Source organism: Pipistrellus hanaki (genome assembly GCF_964339955.1).
Source record: "Pipistrellus hanaki genome assembly, chromosome: 5".
Taxonomy (NCBI): domain Eukaryota; kingdom Metazoa; phylum Chordata; class Mammalia; order Chiroptera; family Vespertilionidae; genus Pipistrellus; species Pipistrellus hanaki.
In genome coordinates, this window is record NC_140507.1 from 32,660,426 (window position 1) to 32,674,602 (window position 14,177).

The following is a 14,177-nucleotide window of genomic DNA, read 5'->3' on the forward strand; positions in this document are numbered from 1 at the left end:
GCGACTTTGAAAAAACAAGTTAAAGAGATCACTAAGGTAATTTCACCAACTTCCATGAGAAAATTATCATTAAATGAAAATAAATAACTCTACTAGGTTAAACCATGAGAAACCGCCAATATTTCAAGACTTTTTTGCCCATAAAAACAATGATTTCATATGGTCACAAGGATCAGCTAATCAATATTTAACAGCCACCTCTCTGGAATGAAGGCCTTCATTTGTAGCTTCTGCTGATTCTCCTGCTGTAAATAGTCCCACCACAGCCAGGTGCAAGGAACAAGATAAAGGAGCTCCCGGATCTCTTAAAGCGTATAATCTATTTGGGGGCACAATAAAAAATTTAATGCACAATTTCAAGGACTGACCAATGCCATGAAGGTGATGGGGGTGGGGGGAGCAGCTATCATACACTGAGTGGTTAAGAAATTAGGTAATATTTAAACCGAGATCTTAAAGAAGCCAACTTTTCAAAGATCTGGGGGAACGGAAACAACTTGTGTAAAAGCTCTAGTGCAAGAACAAGCATGGCATGTTTGAGAAACTGAACAGCTAATGTGCCTAGCTGTGGTGAGCAAAGGTGAGATACTCCTACAAGTTTGTAAATTTGTATTTCCTGGATGACTACAGTCGTATTTTATTCTGAGTGGATTGGGAAGAATAGCTTGATAAATGTATTGAATGCATTCTTTTTTAAAAATCCTCACCCAAAAGTACGTTTATTGATTTGAGTGAGGGGGAGAGAAGGAAAGGGAGAGAGGGAGGTGGGGGAAGAGGAGGAGAGGGTGAGAAATATTGACAAATTGCAGTTGCCTCCTATTTGCACCCTGACTGCGGATCAAACCTGCAGCCTAGGTATACTAGTGTGCCCTAACTAGGCATTGAACCTGAAACCATTTGGTGTGTATAATAGAATGATGCCCCAATCAACTGAGCCACCTGGCCAGGGCTGAATGTATACTGTAATGCATTATTTTAATGACCTCTTATGAAACTTAGGTCACAGCTATGAACTGAACTCACTTTTCTCAATATGATCATTTTGGTTGCCTCACAATCTATCTAGAACCATGGTCAGCAAACTGCAGCTCGCGAGCATCACATGCGGCTCTTTGGCCCCTTGAGTGCGGCTCTTCCACAAAATACCACGGCCTAGGCGAGTCTATTTTGAAGAAGTGGTTTAGAAGAAGTTTAAGTTTAAAAAATTTAGCTCCCAAAATAAATTTCAATTGTTGTACTGCTGATGTTTGCTTCTGTTGACTAATGAATTTGCTGACCACGGATCTAGAACATTATGAAGTTAAAGCAGCAAGGCATGGTAAACCTCGCACAATGGATATAGCTAAAATAAACTTAGAGGTAGGACTGCACATCAGCTCAGAAATAAGAATTTTATTAGGTGTTTTAAATGTGAAATGCTAATATGAATTCAGGTAGTTCAATGACATATTCCAATGAAGAAAAATAAATTCTAATTAATTTGACCCAATTAGTCTATACAAAATAGATTAATTGAAAATCATAGGCAAACATTTGTAGTGTTGTCATCCAAAATAACTTCACATGGTATGTAAACTTTTTTAAAATTATCATTGTTTTGCCGAAACCGGTTTGGCTCAGTGGTAGAGCGTTGGTCTGCGGACTGGAAGGTCCCAGGTTCGATTCCGGTCAGGAGCATATGTGTTGGTTGCAGGCACATCCCCGTAGGGGGTGTGCAGAAGGCAGCTGGTCGGTGTTTCTCTCTCATCGACGTTTCTGGCTCTCTATCTTTCTCCCTTCCTCTCTGTGAAAAATCAATAAAATATATTTAAATAAATAAATAAAATAAAATTATCACTGTTTTAATATGAAAATTTTATATTTTAAAGTGAAAAAATGTAATACTAAATCTGATTTATAAATATTATTGCTTAAGAAGTGAAAATAAAATAGCAAGCATATGCAACTTTAAATTACATTTGCATACCAATAAACTGTAAAGATATATATAAACACACATATGTCCACACCTCTGACAGCCATGAAAATTAGGTCCACATTACGGTAACATGAAAGTCCTTCAGATAAGTCAACAAATTACTACCTATTGCACAAAAATAGGAAAATGTTTAAACTGGTTCACAGAGAATAATTTATGCTTACACATAAACAATTATGTATTCATTCAGAAACTTCTACTAAGCCACCTATTTCAAGAATTTATTTTAAATATTTCTAACTAACCAACAATGAGACCTACAGCTCAGAAAGTTTTTAAAAATCTTGTCTCAGCAGAATGAAATACTGAAAGTTTACATATCATTAATTTCCCTTACACTCTGATTTCCCACCTAAAAAACACTTACAATGCAGTTTTTAAAAGCACCTAAATATATTCAAGCACTTTTCACTTAAGAACACAATATTTAGCCCTGACTGGTTTGGCTCAGTGGATAGAGGGTCGGCCTGCGGACTGGAAGATCCCAAGTTTGATTCCGGTCAAGAGCATGTACCTTGGCTGCAGGTACATCCCCTCTGGGGGGTATGCAGGAGGCAGCTGATAGATGTTTCTCTCTCACTAATATTTCTAACTCTCTATCCCTCTCTCTTCCTCTCTGAAAAAAATCAATAAAATATATTTAAAATTTTTAAGAACACAATATTTACATCCGTGTGATATTTCTCTCCATAGACTTGTGTACATTAATGTAGCTAGCTGCTAGCTTACCACAGAAATACAATAAATGCCACCCATTTTTTGAGAGGGCAGTAAATAGCATCTCTTTGGATCCCATAACCCTGACAAAAGAAAAGTATAATATAATCCAACTTGAGTGTCTAAGTCCATGTAAATCATTGACACTCAGAATGCAAAAAAAATAGCCTCAAAGAAATCTGGGCAAGTCAAAACTAGTTTTTTGTGTGTTTTTAAATGTTGTTACCTTACTTACAAATCAAGCTTTTTTCTTCTTCTCTATTCCATTTATCTTACTTGCCTCTGGGTTCCTTTTCTACAACCCTTACCGTTTTCCTGTGTATTTTCACTTTCCATAGCAAAAATTGATTTGAAACTTACCTTATCCTCTAAATATGTCTTTTCTTAATTCTTATGGGACTATATGGTTTTAGGTGAAATACTTTTAGTTACAGAGACATACATATAAGCTGTTACCGAAGACATGAATAACAAGATAAGTGGCCATTCATTTAGCTGATATGAATGCCTACCATGTGCCAGTCACGCATGAATCCTGGGCATTCTGCAGTGAATAAAACAAAGTCTTACCCTAAGGACAGGAACACAGGACTGTGTTTGGTAGGTTTAAGAAACTTCAAGGGGGTCTATGTGCCTGGTGTGAAGTGAGCCGAGGAGGAATCAGTAGGACATGTGACAGAGGCAGGAGAGACATCACCACTGTCCGCACTGCTGTATTCCAGCTTTTACTATGATACGGGAAGTCACTGAAGGGTTTTAAACATAAAAATAATCAGGCCAGCGTGGCTCTGGCTGAGCATCTACCTATGAACCAGAAGGTCACAGTTGGATTCCTGGTGAGGGCAGATGCCCAGGTTGCAAGCTAGATCCCAAGAGTGTGGCATGCAGGGGGCAGCTCATCAATCCTTCTTCTTATCACTGATATTCCTCTCTCTCCCCCTCTCCTTTCCTCTCTGACATCAATAAAAATATATTTTTAAAAATAAATAATTAAGCTTTCGTTTCAAAAAGGATGGTCTTGGTTGCTGTGTGGAGAACAGAAAAGAGCGAAGCAGCAGCTGATAGATGTCTCTCTCTCACTGATATTTCAAAGACGACTACAAAAATAGCACAGGCAACAGAGGGCAGTTGCTCAAGAGGGGGCAGCAGTTGAAGATTGCAAATTGTGGGTACATTTGTTCTCAAGGTAGATACAGGACATACTTTCACGCTACATTATTTTGAATTGATACGGAGTATGAAAGAGAGGAGTCAAGAATATGAAAGAGAGGAGTCAAGAATATCTATGAGGCCTGGCCAGCATGGCTCAGTGGTTGAGCATCGACCTATGAACCAGGAGTCACAGGTGGATTCCCGGTCAGAGCACATGCCCAGGTTTCGGGCTCGATCCCCAGTGTGGGGCGTGCAGAGGCAGCAGCCAATCCATGATTCTCATCATTAGTTTCTCTCTCTCTCTCTCCCTCTCTCTTCCTCTCTAAAGCAATAAAATTGAAGAATATCGATGAGGTTTCAGCCAGGGAAAGTGAAAGATGCAACTGACATTGAATAAGATGAGGAAGAGTGGAAGAGAAACAATCACTGAGATGAGGGAGGAAGAAAGGAGGATAGTTCCGTTTTGACAGGTTAAATTTGGGATGTCTAACTGGAAATGTGGATTCGGTCGTTGGGTATACCAGTCTGGAGGCAGGAAAGAGATTCAGATTGAAAATAACATTTTTAGTTTGAAGAGGATAATTCCAGCTGGAAGACAGATGAGTTCACAAGAGACCGCATGTGAGCGAGAGGCGCTCTAAACATGGCGCTCAGGAACAGCCTCGTGTGTTAGAAGTTGGGGCAATGAAAAGGAACCAGCAAAACAAACTGAAAATAAGCACAGTCTCAGAAGCAAAGTAAAGTTTCAAAGAAGATAAATGATCAACCACGTCAAAGGCTGCTGTTGCTAATTCCGGTGAGATAAGGATTGAGAGCTGACTAGGGAATTTATCACCAAGGAGGTCACTAGTAAATCTCAACAAGAGAAGTTATAGTCAAGTAAAAGGAAAAAACGGGATTGTAGGAGACCCAGAGAGATTGGGAACACTCGTGACCACAGTAACACCTTTGGAGAGCAGTCGCTGAAGAAGGATGCGGTGTTGGGAGGATTTGTCATTGTTTTTAAAGATGGGCAATGTCGCACCATAAGAATATGCTGACAGGAATAATCCAGCAGCAATGGTAAACACTGATGATTCAGTGCACTGGCAGACAGGCAGGCAAATGGGGTACATACTGAAGCGAAGCAAAGCCCTTGACAAGAGAAGGGGTAAAAGCAGATTGCGGCAATAGTCACAGCAAAACAGGAAATGCGGAGCTTGGGCACAGATGGAGGAGACATGCACAGGTCGTCTTCTGATGGCTTTCATGTTTAGTGCACAGGAAACAAGGCCATCAGCCGAAAAAGAGGAGGAGAACATTTGTGCTGGCGACCTGAGGAGGCGTAAAGCAGTCATTCGGGGAGTGGGAGAGACTGTGGGAAGCAGGACGGGCCCTCCTGAAGCCAGTGTCATAAACTGAATGAGGACCAGGTCAGCATGGGTGTGTTTTCTCATGACACACTCCACTGCCAGGCACAGGCACAGGCCAGACTAGATGGTGAACCGGAGTTTGCTAGGTGAGTACAGTGAAAAGGGAAGTGCTATCAGGGACCTGAGGGTGGGTAAATGGGGGAAGTCACAATACTGGGCACGGAACAGTAAAAAGGTGGTAGCAGCAATGGAGTGTAGGTCCCAGACATGGAGGTACCACTCAGGAGGATACTTTACAGAATGAGCTGGAAAACTGGAGGAGGAGGTCCTGGGGAAATGCTTATAACTGCGTGGTATGAAACACCTTAACAAAGTACAGGCAGGTCTGGTTACAATGCTATCGTGCGAGCCTGGCTGGCATGGCCCAGTGGGTTGAGCACCAACCTATGAACCAGGAGATTATGGTTTGGTCCCCAGTGAGGGGCATGCAGGAGGCAGCCAATCAATAATTGATGTTTCTCTCATCATTAATGTTTCTATCTCTCCCTCTCCCTCTCTCTCTGAAATCAATCAGTCTATCTATCTATCTACCTACCCTATTTCCCTGAAAATAAGACAGTGTCTTGTATTAATTTTTTCTCCCAAAGTTGCGCTAGGTCTTATTTTCAGGGGATGTCTCATCTTTCCATGCGCTAGGTCTTATTTTCGGAGGATGTCTTATTTTCGGGGAAGCACGGTATCTATCTATATACATGCCATAGAGCTATCAGACTAAAGCAAAACCCCTCCCTGAGCAAAGTGAGCCTGAAGAGGAGGGAAACTGGAAGGCTCAGGAGCTAGAGCAGAATGAGATCATAGGGACTGCAGCTGGAGGTTTCCAGACATGGAGTCCCCATGAAAACCATTTCCGGCAGGCACTCCTGGAGAAAGTCAGTGTGAACAGCCTGACCAACTGAAGGCACCCATGGCAGATCATGGCAGCACGAGCCAATCCCCACCTCCTTTCCCAGGAGCTGAACCCTGCACGGGGAGGATGGCAGACTGAAGAAGAGCTGGCAAATAAAAGGAGGTATGGCTAAAATAAGACTACTACTAATTAATATAAAACCACTACTGGCAAGTGAGTAGAACACTCTTTATTACCTAAAAATAACTAGAAAGGCTATCTAATTTTCCTAAGAACCTGAGAGACAGGCAAAGACTTTAATCTACGGGGAGGGTTCCAAGGTATGGTGAGAGAAAGTCAGTCATTTTCTGCTTCAACTTGTATCAAGTCCCACCCACTGAACACACCAGTTCCACGAATGTCCACGAATTCCCACTACATGTCAGGTGCAAAATATACACAATTCATTTTTGCTTTGAAAAACAAAAACGGGGGGGGAAAAGCCAAATGAAACAAAATGATTTTGTTTTAGTAGAAGATGCTTACAAATATTTAATAAAGATTAAAGCCATAAAGATTTAATAAGAAACCTTAGCATGAATTTCTAAGAGGGTAAGCTACCACATAGAAATATCAGTGCTCATCATTTAGTCGTGTTCAAAGACATCGAATTTAATATGGAGTTAACAATGCTTTCTAGGAAAAAGAGGGAGATTTTTTGTTTGTTTGTTTGTTTGTTTGCTTTAATACCATAATCCATTTTGACTAAAATACACTTACAAGTATTTTAAAGTGACAGGATAAAGATAATTTATTATATCTTTGGCTTTCAGTTCAGAAACTCCCTTTGGATGGGGCCCTGAGCAGTTTCAGCTAAACCCTGCTCTGTTCATATTTGCTAGTAACTGAAAGGTTCAAGTATACTTAAGCTTTGAACTGAGGAAGCAGGATAAAGTTAATTATTAATAAGCTAAATTCCAAGTTTTCTCAGGAAGTATGAAAAACAAAAAACAAATCAGAATAAATGTCCTCACCTCACTAGTAAGTATTAAGGATAAGCATGTTTCACTCCGTTCCTCTCAAGAACACAGAGGGAACCCACACTGTCCCACTCTGAGACAGATCTGACATTTAACATTCAATATAATATTGAAATATTTCTTTTTGTGAGAAGTGAAATTAAGAACACTGTAACAGATCAAAATCAATATGCATTTGCAATTGTGAGAAAAAATCTTATAAAGCCTTAACAAAGTATCTCAGATTCATCCTAAAGCAAATGAGGAACCTAAACACTTTCATGATAATAAATTTAAAAAAAACACACACAAGTGGGACCTAAAAGCACAATAACAGCCTATTCTGTAGAACAAATGTGAGAAATCAGTTATAAAGCACTTTGGAACTGTTTTATACCAATGTTAATTGATGCTCTCTCACAATCTATACAACCAAATTGGACACAGCTACAACGTACCATTATCAGCATCATTCGTAATTACTTTATTATACCTGACTAAATAAATACTTTCCAGGTTATTCTAGAGAGTCAATGATTCTCTCTCATCATTGATGTTTCTATCTCTCTCTCCCTCTCCCTTCTGAAAATAATCTCTGAAATCAAAAAACAAGATAAAACAAAAACACATTTCTTATAGAAAAGGAATCCACTGTTTCTCCTTGGAGATTTTAAACCAAACAAAACACACAAAAAACAAAAACCTCTCCCCCAAATACTCACACATACCCTGATGAACATTTCAGATATCCAAACAATTATAAAATAGGGGGATCCTGGAATTTATTTAGCCTCAGGACATATGAACTACTCCAAGGTAGGGATACTTTAAAAAGACTTGGTACTTTTTAAGGTACAAAAAAATTAGTCACCATGGGTTCTAATTTCTTGGAAAAGATATTCTAACATGTGCCAGTGCTGTTGATTGTCAAGAATTCTGAAGAAGTTCTTATCCAAATAAAACATGCCAAGCATTTTTTATTCAACATATCACAGCTTGCTTACATTGTTCTTCACCATCACTATTCTCATTTATTGCTAGATTCCTTATCAGAAAATGATAGATTTCTCAACAACAGACTATCAGGAGTTTACTGTCAAATAACTCTATTTAAAAAAGTACATTTCAAGGAAAACTATTATATTACTAACATTTGAGAGATTACTTCCTCTACTATTATTCCTAGAAACAACCAAACAAAGCTAACAGCCAATAAACCTAAAGATCTGACAGTATATTTACATGTACACATTACCTTAAAAACATTGTTAAGTCAAAAGGGTTCATTCTAAATTCAAAAGCTATCTGTAAAAAAATTATTAATCTACATTATTTTATCATGATCAGGATTGACTTTAAAGCACATTAATTTGACTTCTGAAGAAGCCAAATAAAAGTTTTTTTAATCACATATGTTCAGAATTAATCAATACTACAATCCCATTCTCTTTTTATCTCATTTGTAATACTAGAGGGAAATATCCAAATATGGAACCACAAATTATTATTTCCTTCCCTTTTCAACATTATCAAGTCAATACTATATTATTTGTATATGGTGAATGAAGGTCAAAATAAAATTTATGAAAAAATGCTTTATCTTAAATATTTAAAAACAGCCGAAACCGGTTTGGCTCAATGGATAGAACATCGGCTTGGGGACTGAGAGGTCCCGGGTTCGATTCCGGTCAGGGGCATGTACCTTGGTTGCGGGTGTATCCCCGGTGGGGGGTGTGCAAGAGGCAACTGATCGATGACTCTCTCTCATCGATGTTTCTAGCGCTCTCTCTCCCTTCCTCTCTGTACAAAATCAATAAAAATATATTAAAAAAAATAATAATAAATAAATAAATATTTAAAAACATTTCTGCCTAGCCCAAGTGGATCAGTGGTTGAGCGTTAACCTATGAACCAGGAAGTCGTGGGTTCCATTTCCAAGCCAGGGTTGCAGGCTTCATCCCCAGTGTGGGGTGTGCAGGAGGCATCCAATCAATGCTTCTCTCTCATTGAGGTTTCTATCTCTCTCTCTCTCTCCCTTCCTCTCTGAAATCAATTAAAAAAAAAAACAACAAGACAAAACGAAAACACCTTTCTTATAGAAAAGGAATCCACTGTTTCTCCTTGGAAATTTTAGAAAACAGAAAATGTTCCACAGCCAAGATTATTTCCAGAAAACAGAACCAGAAGTGCATTACTCTCTCAATCAATACACCGTACCGAAATCATCTAATATGGAGAGAGACGGAATAAAAATACTAATTTGCTAAAACTCTTCCATCCTTCATTTTAATCAGCTTAACAATAACCCACAACCTTCGGACCAACTCCATCCTTCATTTTAAATTGCAGAGTGTTTTGCATCATTAAACCGATACCATGAAAATGAACCAAAAATCTTAGCCCTATAAAGTTACCTTCCGACAGACTGTTAGGGATCTACACTTCCATGGAGCTTCACCTGTCATCTTTCCCAGCCTTCGGTAGGAACTAGAGGTAAGACAGCCCCCACTTGCAGAATGGATAATGAGGAAAGAACTTCACACTCAAGTTTAAAAAAAAAAGTAATTGTGGGTTTTGTTTGCCCCTAGAAACCCAGCATCCAACACAGGTGTCAGTACATAATAGGTGCTTAATGAATATCTGTTGAGTAAATAGAGATTTCATTATATTAGTGCAAAATCAGTATTTCTCCCCCTCCCCCCCATCCCTTATAGAGTTCCTTGCTCAAAAAGCAACTCGAGATCATACCAAGGTCCTCTAAAAGCACATGAACTTCTTTATTCATAATGAAATTGAAAGCTGGGTCTCCCAAAGAATAACAAAATATCCAAGCACCTCTGATAGTCTACATTCTTTAAAAAAAAAAAAAAAAGGCTTATTTTCAAGAAACAGAAAATGACTACCAACTTTCCTCAAGGTGAAAAATTCTACATTTCAAACATCTTCTTCCACGCCTGCAATAATTTCTGATCGCTCACTCAACGGTATGTATAAGTTGGGTAAAAACAAAACAAAAAAAAAGCATATAAGCCGGGACCGGTTTGGCTCAATGGATAGAGCGTCGGCTTGGGGACTGAAGGGTCCCGGGTTCGATTCCGGTCAAGGGCATGTACCTTGGTTGCGGGCATATCCCCAGTAGGGGGTGTGCAAGAGGCAGCTGATCGATGACTCTCTCTCATCGATGTTTCTAACTCTCTATCTCTCTCCCTTCCTCTCTGTATAAAAATCAATAAAATATATATATTTTTAAAAAAGCATATAAAAACAAACTCCTGTTTGCGAATGGTTTTTTCCTTAGTCAAGAGGGTGTGTGTCTAAATTTTACTAAAGGTGAGATCAGCTTTGTCTGATGTCTCAAGACTCATTCATTTATTTAACATTCATTCATTTAACACCTTTTACTGAGCATCTACTATGTACTAGGCCCTTTAAACAAAACGGGTCAATTCTGTACACTGGCCGCCTTCACCAAGTTCCCTACAAAAGCTTATCACTTAAAAGAGCCGCAGCTGAAGAGCAATGCCAACGCTGGTTCTTGCAAGCCAGAAGTCAGCCCACTGGGGCTTCTCGGCTTTTAAGGCGGCGCCCGGCGGGCCGCTACCCCCCACCCACCCACCCACCCACCCACCGTACCAAACCCACCGCCGAAGCAGCCGCGCTGGTACGACAACCTGTACGAGTGGCGCGGCTCCTCCGGGGAGGGGATCGGTTCTCTCCGGGCCACACGCCGGGCGCCCCCGGCGAGCGTCCCGGACCCGGGCCGGGGTCCCCGCCGCCCGGCCTCACCTGCGGCACCGGCCCGCCCCGCCCGCCGCCGGCTCCGCCCTCCCGGCTCCCGGACCCGCAAAGTTGGGGGCTGGGGTCTCCATGTCCATTCCGCACCGGCGGGCGGGGGGCTCCCTGGGCCGCGCCGGCCGTGAATGCGGATCGGAGCGGGCGCTCCTGGGAGGTGGAGGAGGGCAGCCCCCAGGCAGGCGCTGCCCGAGGACCTCACCCGGACCCGAAAATGGAGCCGCAGGCGCAGCCCGCAGCGCGCGGCGGGCACGACCGGGCCGCGCTCGCCCCCGCGCCCCGGGCGGCAGGAACTCGGGGCTTCGGACCCCCGCCCCGCGGGCCGCCGCCGCGAGGCGTGGGGGCCGGCGCCCCGCGGGCGCAGCGCGGCACTCACCGTGGTCTTTGTCTCGGCCTCCCGCCCGCTCCGGCCGCAGCCGCTCTCAGCGCCGGCTCCGCGGCGGCTGCCACCCCCACGCCCGCAGCTGCGCTCCCCGGCGCACTCGCCGCTTCCTGGCCCCGCCCTCCCCGCCCGGGCCCCCGCGAAGGCCGGCGAGGGGCAGGGCGAGGGGCGGGCGCGCTCTCAGAGCCGCCGGAGGGCCGCGCCGCCGCGCAGCTGCCGCAGCGCCGGCCCCGCCCCCAGCCCTCATGCCCCGCCCCCAGCCCAAGGCTCCGCCCACCCGCAGGCCCCGCCCCCGGAGGCTCGGGGCGTGGCCTTTTCCTGCACCCGGCGCCGCGCCGCTCCCGGAGCTCCGCGGACTAGGAATCGCCTCCGAGGCGAGGCGAGCCGAGGCCGGGAGCCGGGGCTGGAGCTCGCGCGGGAAGGGACGCGCCAGAAGATGGCGGCCGGGGCTGGTGGGGGCGCGCGGGAGCCCCTCCCGGCCCGCGGCGGCTGCGGCCCGCGCCCCCTCCCAGAACCGCGCGGAGGGGCGGTGCCTGCGCTCAGAGCGGAGCGGTGGACTCCCCCAGGCGAGCGAGGCTGGTGCCGAGTCTTCCGACCAGTTACTTAGTGGTCTGTCAGTTGGTGGCAGTTAGAGATGCCCTGATATCATCGGACCACTGACTTTACCCCTGCCCCCTTTTTTGAAGCGAATATCAGAGCCCTTGAATCCGTCATCAGCTGGCTTAGGGCCGAGACCATCCACCTGGCATTGGGAATGGATGAAATCAGTTGTCTGCTGGACCGCCGAGACTCCTTTAGGTGTCCATGTTACATATCCCCAAATCAAACACACGAGTGCCCCCATCTAGTAGCCACCAACACTTTGCTAAAATGCCTATACGTTTCAAGCCTACAATACTTGGGATATAGGCATGTACATCTTCCCCGTCTCCGTCGACTACATCAGCGCGACATTGGTTTTCTCTTTCCCCTAGGTTTAGAGTTCTCCCTTGCACAAAAAGCAACTCGAGACCATGCCACAGCCCTTCCAGTTAGTTGCTCGGGCCAAAAACTGCAGCCATCCCTGGCTCCTCTCATTCTCTCATCTTCACCTCCAATCTGTTAAGCAAGCCGTTGGTGATTGCAACTTCAAAATAAATCAGAATCAGACCACTTGTTACCTGCATTACTTCCATCTCTGGCCTTCACTAGCCTGTGGTCTCCCTGCCTACCATTAACTCAGTCTATTGTCAAAACAACCATGAGCACCTCCTCTTACAAGAAGTCAGCTCCCATCTCATCCAGTCAAAATCCTCCAATGGCTCCCTACTCATTCCTTGCCAAAGGCAGGGTCTTTCCTACAAAGCCCTTGGGTTTGCCTTTCCCTATCCTTCTCTGACTGCAGCTCCAACAGCTCCTTGTCCGTGAAATATTCCGGACAGACTAATATTTAGGGCCCTTGCCAGAGCCATTTCCTCTGCCGGGAACATTCTTCCCCAATGTCCACCTTCACTTCTTTTGCCTCCTTGCACATATCTCACCTTAACAATAATGCTTAGCCTGACCACGCTAAAACTGCGACTGTCCAAACCCCAACTCCTAATCCTTGCTTTTTCTTTTCTTTCCATGGCTCTTTGAACCTTGTAACAATCTTTTCTTTATTTATTTTGTCTGTTTACCTTTTAGTGTCTGTCTTCCCAATTAGAAAATGGATTTTTTTGTGTGTTTTGTTCAATTGATGTATCCCAAGTGCCTACAGTAAGTGGAAAAAATTTTAAGTCCCTTGAGATAATAAAAAATTCAAAACAAACAAAAATCAATTTTCTATTTTAAACTTCCTCTTGGTTCCAATTTCTATGTTTATCATAAGAGCCTTATCTATATTATAATTGATTTCCTAGTTGTCCTGAGTACAGTGATAACTTGACATTTAATGAAATTTTCCTAACCAATGACATCCTGGTATTCTATTTCTCTGAGTGGGAATAATGTGATAAACTAGAGGAAACTCAAAGGTATATTAATTCTAGAAATTTCCTAGGACATACAAAACAGAAAATTCTGAATGTGATATATGTATTTGTAATCTTTCCTCTGAATTACAAATGTAGTCAGCGTGTATGAATGCTTTAAGTTCCTATTATTTATTCATAAAGGTTAATATTCATTAAGTAAATATTTTATTATTTTTCATATTTTGTGTATAACATATCATATATGATTGAATATCTTGATAATATCTCAATTCAGGTGCTATTCATACACCCCTCCTGTCAGTAGAAAAAAAGAAAAATAAATTCAGAAGAATTTCATTTAATGGAAGGATACCTTTTATATAAAAGTCTGTATTATAATTATTTGCTCAGTATTATATTTATAGCATAGTCTCTTTACATATTTAACTTATCCTTTATGATTTAAAACAATCTAATTGTAAGATTATCCCTTACAATTTAGATTATTTTTAAGGTCCCAGGTTCGATTCCAGTCAAGGGCATGTACATTGGTTGCGGGCACATCCCGGTGGGGCGGGGCTGGGGGAGGAGCATGGAGCAGGCAGCCGGTAGATGTTCCTCTCTCATTGATATTTCTAGCTCTCTATCCCTCTCCCTTCTTCTCTGTGAAAAATCAATAAAATATATTAAAAATAATTAAATTAAATAGACTACTTTTGTTTTAAAAAAAAAAACCATTGACAATGTGTTTCATCAATTTTTCAGAGTCAAAATTATGTATCTGGCCTGTCCTTAAAATTGTTACCAAATAAAATCTTATTACAAAAGGACAGGGTAGAAAACAGACACCATTCACAAAGTATACATTGAAAATGCTACAAAAAGTACATGGCAACTCTTATAATACAAAAGGAACTGTTTGCACACTTACTAGTTCATAAACAAAAAAATGACCTCAACAAAAA

General features: G+C 42.4%; 1 protein-coding gene across 4 annotated transcripts in view; it reads right to left on the reverse strand.

The window, feature by feature from the left end:
- Positions 1–14,177, reverse strand: part of CDC42SE2 (CDC42 small effector 2) — a 79,638-nt gene that overhangs the window by 56,843 nt on the left and 8,618 nt on the right. The window contains exon 1 of one of the 4 annotated variants that reach the window (XM_084886765.1): positions 11,273–11,415. The exons of 1 other annotated variant lie outside the window; for it this stretch is intronic. The gene's annotated coding sequence lies outside the window, so the exon portion shown is untranslated. Of the gene's footprint in view, positions 1–10,890; positions 11,074–11,272; positions 11,416–14,177 lie in introns of those variants that run through there. 2 more of the 4 variants (XM_084886766.1, XM_084886768.1) reach the window with 2 other exon arrangements.